This window comes from Aethalodelphis obliquidens, unplaced genomic scaffold (assembly GCF_003676395.1).
Source record: "Aethalodelphis obliquidens isolate GAN/ISIS:26980383/991018 unplaced genomic scaffold, ASM367639v1 scaffold20, whole genome shotgun sequence".
NCBI classification, from domain to species: Eukaryota; Metazoa; Chordata; class Mammalia; order Artiodactyla; family Delphinidae; genus Aethalodelphis; species Aethalodelphis obliquidens.
The window spans coordinates 18,261,722-18,270,785 of record NW_020837964.1 but is presented as its reverse complement, the minus strand read 5'-3'; the positions used below and the strand labels follow the sequence as shown (position 1 = coordinate 18,270,785).

At 46.6% G+C, this 9,064-nt stretch overlaps 1 protein-coding gene across 4 annotated transcripts in view; it reads left to right on the top strand.

The window, feature by feature from the left end:
- The first annotated feature begins 10 nt into the window (after nt 1-10).
- SLC7A6 (solute carrier family 7 member 6) overlaps nt 11-9,064 on the top strand; it is a 34,741-nt gene continuing 25,687 nt past the window's right edge. For 2 of the 4 annotated variants that reach the window (XR_003435450.1, XM_027119494.1), the window contains exon 1: nt 11-914. The gene's annotated coding sequence lies outside the window, so the exon portion shown is untranslated. Of the gene's footprint in view, nt 961-9,064 lie in introns of all 4 variants that reach the window. The other 2 variants (XM_027119495.1, XM_027119496.1) reach the window with 2 other exon arrangements.

Below are 9,064 nucleotides of genomic sequence, written 5' to 3'. Positions count from 1 at the left end.
AACAACGAAGACCCAACACAGCCAAAAATAAAACAAAACAAAACAAAACTTTAGTGCAAAAAAATGCTAACCATCATCTGACAAAACAGCATTGCCACAAACCTTCTATTTATAAAAGATGCAACATCTGCGAATCACAATAAGGCGCAGAGCAATAAGGCATGTTATGCCTGTACTCTCATTCACACTTAGGGAAAGTATTCCAAGCAGAGAGCACAAGGAGGGCAGCACCAGTGAACGCTCTTCAAGGATCATCACCTCAGGTCTATAGGTAGGAGTATGGAAGGGTTTTTAGGCAGAGGAGATACGAAGTCATTCCAATCTGTATTTTAGGAGCACCTCTTACCCTGTGGGGATGGGTTAGAGAGAGCAGGATAGGGATTGGGAGGCTATTATGGCTGGGGAGAAGAAAACCATGAGATGCAGGGCCTGGGGGAGCAGGAGGAGGAAGGGTTCAGGGTGCTGCACATTTCCTGCTGGGTCACTACGTGGTGGGGAGCAGGGTTTTGTGTGTAGGCAGTCTGGAACCAGAGGATGTGTAGTTGTGAACACGTGTCTGGGGGGAAATGACTGCATAGCCCAGAAGAGAATCATGGCTTGAGGTGTGGACAGGAAGCTAAGGGGTAGGGCTCAGCTTTCCACGAGATCAGGAGGCCCTAGACGGAGCCCCAGAGCTACCAGAGGAAAAGGAGCCCTAGAAGGAGATGGAGGAGGAGCAACCACAGGGAGAGGAAGAGGACAGGAGGGTGCAGCTCCAAGAGGGGTCAGGCAGGATGAGGACTGAAAACTGTCCTCAAGCCTGGGCCCCAGGTAGGCCTGGGGTTGGCTCTGGAAGCTCAGCGGTGTCCATGTGTCTGCAGGGACCTTAAAGGATGCACGGTGGTCGGAGCTGTGACTCGGAGGACGAATCCTGGGTCTGTCTCCCTAGGGTCTCCAGGCGGAGGGTTGGCTGTGAACGGGGTATGGAGGCTGTTTAGAGCTCCTCGTGTGAGCTGTATGGGGTCCCCCGGGAGTGCGGCCCAGGCCAAAAGCCACAGAGGAACCGGGTGTGGGGCACTTAGAGGTTCCCGCGGGAGCGTCCCCGTATTGAGTCCCTCGGAGGCCCCGAGAGACTCCAGGGTCGCGGAGCAGCCAATCAGTCGGCTAGTGGGGCTGGGCCCGGGTCGCGGCCCGCCGGGGGCTGGGACCTCACCTGCAGACCCCTGAGCGCGGCCGGCGGAATTCCAGAGGCCACGGCGGCCCCCTGGGGCCCGGAAGCGCCGCCGCCCGCGAGCCCCGCGCGGAGCCAGGCGCCCTGTCCCGACGCGGCGCGCGCTGTCGCGATCCGGCGGCGGATGACGTGGCGGGGGCGGGGCCTGAGCGGTCGCGGCGGGGGCGGTGGCAGCGCGACCGAGCATCCCGGAGGCGCCGGGCCACCACGAGGTAACGGGCCGCGGGCGGGCGCGCCGAGGGAGCCGGGCCGTGGGAGCAGGGCCGCGGGAGCCGGGCTGGGGCCGCGTTCTGCTGGGGCCGAACTCTCTGCGCCGCCGCTGCATGCGGGATGCGGTTCCCGTAACCCAGCACGGGGCAGGCGGGCCGCGGGCACGTGAGAGACGCTGCGAGTGAGCGCGTGCCCGAGGGGTACGCCGTGCGTGTGAGCGGGACCTTGAGCGTGAGGGGGACTCCAGGAGTGTAAGACTGAGCGTGTGAGGAGGACGCCGTGTGTGTGTGTCTGTGTGTCAGTCTGAGGGTGACCCTGAATGTGCGAGACGCAGTGTGAGGGTGACGCTGTTAGTGTGACGGAGACTCGGTGTGTGTGTGAGAGAGACCCTAGTGTGGAGGTGACTCCATGAGTGTGAGAGGGACTGAGAGAGGGAGATTGTGAGAGACTGAGTGTGAGAGAGACCGCGGTCAGAGTGGCCCTGAGTGCGACCCTGTGAACGTGAAAGAGACCGTGTGAGATACTCCAGTGTGAGTCTGGTGCTGAGAAAGAACTTGTGCTGCGTCGGAGAGACTCAGAAAATGAGTAAAGGCCCAGGGGACGAGCCTGAGGATGTGAGCACCTGAGCAGAGCTTCCTGGGGCCGCGGGGAGACTGGCCTGTTGGAGGGAGGACGGTGTGTGCTCCTGCTTCTATGGCTCTTCTTAGTGTCTTCACATCCTGTCATCTTGTTTGATCATCTCATGTCGTAAATGGAAGGCGATATTTGTGAAACATTAAGAGAATTCTTCACAGAGCACTGAGTGAACAGTTTGGGCACCACTTGTGTTATAGCCAGTGATAAGCAGGAATCAATATTTAATTTAACATTTGTTTTTGAGTACCTCTTGTGTGCACTGGACTGTGTGCTTGGTAAAAAGAATTCAGTCTCTGCCCTTGATGGGGAAGAAAAAGCACTACCAGGCTAGCAGAATGCGCAGCCATCTGGTGCTTATCTCTGAGAGCTGCTCCCTGATTTTGAAGATCTGGGAGGAGCAGACTTTTGAAAGCCTGTGAGAGCTTCCTGAAATCATTTTCAACTCTCTGTTCTTGTTGGGAGGCCCTTGAGGAAACGGCCCAGGCTGCCTACATTGCTGAGGTCCCACTGCGTGCTAATGGCTTTTGCTTCCCAACTTTGGTCTCAGATTGTCATTAAAAGTTCTTATATTTGATTTTCCTTTCCTGACAAATTTGTGGGAAACCACAGGCCTGATATTCTCCTGTCTGCCTCCTTCCCTTTCTGACTGTGGACATATTTTTATTACAAACCAAAAATAATAGCAGTTATATGACTGATCTCTCTGGCATTTCTTGGTACACAGGAAATTTCCTGACTTCTGTCCTTTGTCCTTCCTGCTGTAGCCTCCAGAATGTGTGGATACATTACTACAAAAGTGATGCAGGTGGTGCTTATGGGACTTGGGACAGAGGGAACAGCAGTTGTCTAGACATGCATGACTTGAAAGGACCAGGCTGGTTCTCAGACACGTGTTCAGTTACACCCCACTGTGGGTGTGATGGAACTTCTAAGACTTCATTTTCTTCTTCGTACCTGACCATTTACGATGGATGAGGTGGCTTATGAAAGTGTGATGTTTGCTTATTTCCTCACAGGTGGATATTATTGCTCTGTTCTTCGTTAATTTTCTTGGATCTTTGCAAGTTGTAAACCGTTTTAGTTAGTTATTTGAGTACAATGCTAGTAAAGAGAATGGCTCACACATAATTAACAGTTATGTAACACTATAATTATTATATAAATAACTTATATATTTATTATATCTCTTTCTAAAGAGTAATTTTGGTGGTTTATATTTAAAGATACTTGCAATGAGGAAGTAAAAATAGGAAACCAAAGCCATGGAAAAGACTAGATATCAGGTACTGTTGAAAAGTGAGGGTATCTGTTCACTGTGATTGGGAGCTGAATTTGATATTGAGTTTCCTGGTGTCCTAAGTGAAAAGACAAATGTAAAGAGTCACATAATTTAAGTTTAAGCATAAAAAGAGTAATATATTTTCATTGTAGAAATTTTGTAAAACTCAAAGTATAAAAAAGAAAAAGTCTTCTGTGTTTTCACCACATTTAAGATTTTGGTGTCTTTCTCAACAGCGTTTTTTTTTTTTTTTTCATAGTCATCAATTATAAAAGTTTTAGAATACAGCTTGTAAAATATTCTTTGTTTGAACTTTGAAAGAGACAATTTTTCTCCCTGAAAATTGCATATGATAGTTTCATGGTTAAATTTTCATGAGGAAATTTTAGTGGTCTAGTGAATTCCTTTATTATCTGCTGCACAGGAGCTTGGAAAATATGATGAAAACCTGTTAAAAGCTGTGTTATGTCCTTACAAGTGGGCTTTAACACTAGTTTCTCAAGGCAGAAAATTACTTATAGGGTGTATGGAATTGTTTAATGAACACTGTCTTCAACAATGAGTTTAGAGACTTTTGTTTTGTTTTGTTTGCCATGCCGAGGGGCTTGCGGGATCTTAGTTCCCCAACCATGGATCGAACCTGGGCCCCCTGCAGTGGAAGCACAGATCCTAACCACTGGACGGCCAGGGAATTCCCAAGAGACTGTGTTTTCGAGAGAGGGAGACTAGACACACACATGCAGGGACACAAGGATATGTGTGGAGAAAGAAGTCAGCCAGGATGTTGAGGAAAATGGTGGGAGGAGAAGGGTGTTAGAGGCGAAGGACTCAGTATGAGCAAAGATGTGTTTTTCTGATGGGCTCTGGAAACCCTGGACTACTCCAGGTTCTGGAAACTGTAAGTAATTCAGTGTGGCTGGACCATGGGAGGGACCATATGCAGCAGGGGGTCTAGTGATAAGGCCCTGATAAGAAGGTTGGAATTGATCCTAAAGACCTCGGGCAGCACCTGAGGAAGGGTTTCTAACTGTGCTCTGATAGCAACCAACTCAGTAGATAGTAAGGTTGGTATTCTGTTGTGAAACTTGAGGAGCCAAAGCAGTTTTTCCCTGTTGGAAGGCTGTCTCCCACCCCTGATCTGCCCCCATGTCCTGCATGGAGGTAAGCCCTATTGCAGGTGCCTTTCTTTGTTTGTTTTTCCCCTCAGAATTCACATAATTTTAGACAAGAACTATGTTGGGACATTCCATTTTCAGGTGTTCTAGATCCTTGCTGATTTTATGTTTACTTGTTCTGTTGGTGACTGAGAGAGGTGTATTGAAGTCTCCAACTATAATCGTGGATGTCTGTTTTTCCTTTCAGATCTATCACTTTTTGCTTCATGTATTTTGAAGCTATGCTGTTGGGGGAAATACACGTTTAGAATTTTCTTCTTGCTGAATTGACCTCTTTATCATTATATAATGTTCTCTTTTATCCCTAGCAATACTTCTTATTCTGAAGTCTCGTCGGATGTTAATATAGTTACTCCCCTTTGTTTTTCTTTTGTTTTTTGCGGTATGCGGGCCTCTCACTGTTGTGGCCTCTCCCGTTGCGGAGCCCAGGCTCCGGACGCGCAGACTCAGCGGCCATGGCTCACGGGCGCAGCCGCTCCGCGCTCCGCCCGGGATCCTCCCGGACCGGGGCGCGAACCCGTGTCCCCTGCATTGGCAGGCGGACTCTCAACCACTGCGCCACCAGGGAAGCCCTCCCCCTTGGTTCTGATTAGTGTTTACATGTTTTTTCACCATCTTTTTACCTGTAACTTATGTCTTTATAGTTCAAGTGGGTTTCCTGTAGACTGCATATTGGGTTTTGCATTTTTATCTAACCCAACAATGTCTGTCTTATAATTGGTATGTTTAGATCATTTACATTTCATGTTATTATTGATATGGTTGGATTAAAATCTTCCACCTTGCTAGTTGTTTTCTGTTTTCTACTTATTTCATGTGTTCTTTGCTTCTTTTTTCTTCTTTTCTCTACCTACTTTTGGATTGAGTATTTTTTATGATCTGTTTTATCTCCACTGTTGGCTTATTATTTATACCGTTTTTAATTTTCTGGTGTTTGCCCTAGTTTCACAATGTACATCTTTAATTAATCACAGTCTACCTTTAAATAATATTACATCAGTTTTCACATATAATATTATATAAGAATCTTACAGTAGTATAACTCCCAGTTCTTCTTTCTTATCTTTGTGCTATTGTTTTCATACACTTTACTTTTACCTATGCAATATATTAACGCTGCATTGCTACTATTTTTGCTTTAGGCAGTTAGTTATATTCTAAGGCATTTAATAGAATCAAAAAAGTATATTTTTTAATATTTACCTCAGACCATTTGATATTGTCCTACAACTCTTAGATGCTCTGTTCTGGATTTTTTCACATTTTGACTTGTATGGTTTTCATTTCTCTGCTGAAATTCCACATATGTTCCTGCATGCTGACCACATTTTCCATTAGAGCCTTTAATGTATCAATCATAGTTATTTTATTTATTTATTTATTTTTAAATTTATTTTATTGAAGTACAGCTGATTTACAATGTTGTATTAATTTCTGCTGTACAGCAAAGTGATTCACATATAAATGTATATATGTATATTCTTTTTTTTATAAATTTATTTATATTTGGCTGCGTTGGGTCTTTGTCGCTGCGTGCGGGCTTTCTCTAGCTGTGGCGAGCGGGGGCTACTCTTCACTGTGGTGCGTGGACTTTTCATTGCAGTGGCTTCTCTTGTTGCGGAGCACAGGCTCTATGCACACAGGCTTCAGTAGTTGTGGCACATGGGCTCAGTAGTTGCAGCTCGTGGGCTATAGAGCGTAGGTTCAGTAGTTGTGGCGCACAGGCTTAGTTGCTCCGCAGCATGTGGGATCTTTTACAACCAGGGCTCGAACCCTTGTCCCCTGCATTGGCAGGCGGATTCTTAACCATTGCACCACCAGGGAAGTCCCAGTCACAGTTAGTTTAAATTCCCTGTCTGATAGTTCCAATATCTGGATCATCTCTAAGTCTTGTCCTATTGATTAATTTGCCTCTTGATAGTGGGTTGTTTTTATTGCTTTTTTTATGTTGCTTGTGATTTGTTATTGATTGTCAGATGTAATATGTGGAAAAGTAGAGATTGAGGTACATAGTCTTTATTCTGGGAAATGGGTACAACGTCTTCTTTTGCTAGCCTGTTAATGTGGGAGTTTGAGTCAGTTAGGAGGTGAGTTGGGTTTGAGTTTTGTTGTTGCTATGATTACCTTAGGTGCACCAGTGGCTCCAAATTCCTCTGGTGTTTCCTTGCCCTGAGGGTGCATTTTTCTGTGTTTATGCTCCACCCTCAGCATTAGGTCTTCTTTGTACACCTGTACCTCAGCACACAGTGTACCACAGCCTTGTTGCTGGGTGCTTGCTAACCTGGTGGTGGGGAGTAGAGCGGTTCTCTGTTGTCTTGGTTCAGCCTCAGCCTTAGGCAGGCCCTATTTCCCTGGGTCGGGGGGGTTAGATCTTTCTGGGTGAGCCTGCCATGTCTAATTGTCTGGACCAGAATTTCCTGCTCCTCCCTCAGGCAGAGAGGATTGTTTTATTTTTTCTTTCACCCTGTCCCAGCTGCCTTGGGAATGACAGTTTCCCCATTCCCCAGGTGTTTAAGATTTTTAGAGAAGGGAGCAGGTGGACCTTCATATTTTTCCCAGAGCAGTGACTGCTTTCCTTCTCCAGGCCAGCACTTCTGAGAGGCTTTCTCTGGCCTAGTAATTCTTGTGAGCACCCACTGAGGTCTCACTGGAGAAAACCCTCTAAGTGTCTACGGCTCTTGCTAACCCAAACTTGACCTTTAGTAATTCATTAAAAATTGTTCCCGAATTGAATTCTTCTTTCCTGCCTGTATGGTGGTTCCATTGTTCTCCCTCCGCCACAGGTAAGCCAGAACTTGCATCTCTCTGGGAGGTATCTGTTTTTCCCTAAATCTCAGTCTGGTTGGTTGGCCTGTAACCTCAGCTCTCTAATGATTTCAAGAAAAGTTACAATTCTGTAGATTATCTGCCTTTTTCTTGTCATTGGAGTCGGAGTGATGCTTTTCCCAGATTTCTACATCTTAAGTGAAAGTTAGAAGTCAAGGCAGTTACATTTCATCCTATTTTTAAATTTTCCAGTGAAGTGAGTTTACCTTTTTCCCTCCCTGTGATATTGTGATTATTTATTTGGTCTTTGTCCACTGTTCCTGTCCCACAGCTCTTGTAATTTCCTAATAAGAGCCATAGAGGCATCTTTTGTTATAACATTTGTTTTGTTCCCAGTTCCTGAAATAGCTCCAGATCAGTAAAGGTTAAACGGATGTCTTTTGTTATTCATATAACCAGCCCCCTTCAACACACCTGAGTTTGTTAATGAGGTGATTTTTTTGAAAGCATCTAGATCCTCTAAGGATGGGGGTTGCTTGTCGCGGGAACCAACCCTGTGATTAGAGGGTTTGGAAGTTTTAGTCCAGGTCCGACCTCCTGGGAGGGGAGAGGGTCCGGAGATTGAATCAATCACCAGTGGTCAGTGATTTGATCAGTTATGCCTTTGTAATGAAGCCTCCATAAAGAACCCAAAAGGACAGGTTTTGGAGAGCTTCCCGTGCCTCTTCTCCATACCTTGCATCTCTTCCTTCTGGCTGTTCCTGAGTTATATCCTTTATAATGAACTGGTAATCTAGTAAGTAAACTGTTTTCCTGAGTTCTGTGGGCAGCTCTAGCAAATTAATTGAACCCGAGGAGGGGATAGTGGGAACCTCCGATTCATAGCCAGTTGGTCAGAAGCACAGGAAAAACCTGCACTTGCGATTTGGCATCTTAAGTTGGGTGGGGAGGGCTGTTTTGTAAGATTGAGCCCTTAACCTGAGGAATCTGTTGCTATTTCCAGGTAGGTGGTGTTAGAATTGATTAAATTGTAGCAGACACCAGATCTGCTGGGTGTTGCAGAATTGTTTGATAGAAAACTCACAGTCTGGTATCAGAAGTCCAAATAGAATACCTGGTAACCTCCTCCCCCTCCCCACCAGCTGGGGTCTGATGAATAGGGGGAGGCTGGAGTGACCACTGGGGCCAGGTTTCTCTGCTTGCCTCCATGTTGGGTTGAGTGGGCAACCCAAGTCTCTGTGCACTGACTTTTTTGTTTTTTAAAGGAATGTAAGGTGCGGTGGGGGTGGGGGGAACACTTTCCCTCTACCCATTTTAGGTTCCTTGGCTGGGGAGTTGTAAATTAAACTGGCAAAAGACAGATTAACAAGAGAAAAACAATCAAGTTTATTAACGTGCATAGAGCATACACATGGAAGCACTCACTGATGAAGAGCCTGCACCTGACTCTTTTTTTTTTTTTTAATTTATTTTTGGCTGCGTTGGGTCTTTGTTGCTGAGCGCGGGCTTTCTCTAGTTGCAGCGAGCAGGGGCTACTCTTTGTTGCGTTGCGTGGGCTTCTCATTGCGGTGGCTTCTCTTGTTGCGGGGCACGGGCTCTAGGTGCGCGGGCTTCAGTAGTTGTGGTACATGGGCTCAGTAGTTGTGACTTGTGGGCTCTAGAGCGCAGGCTCAGTAGTTGTGGTGCACGGGCTTAGTTGCTCCGCGGCATGTGGGATCTTCCAGGACCAGGGCTCGAATCCGTGTCCCCTGCATTGGCAGGTGGATTCTTAACCAGTGCGCCACTAGG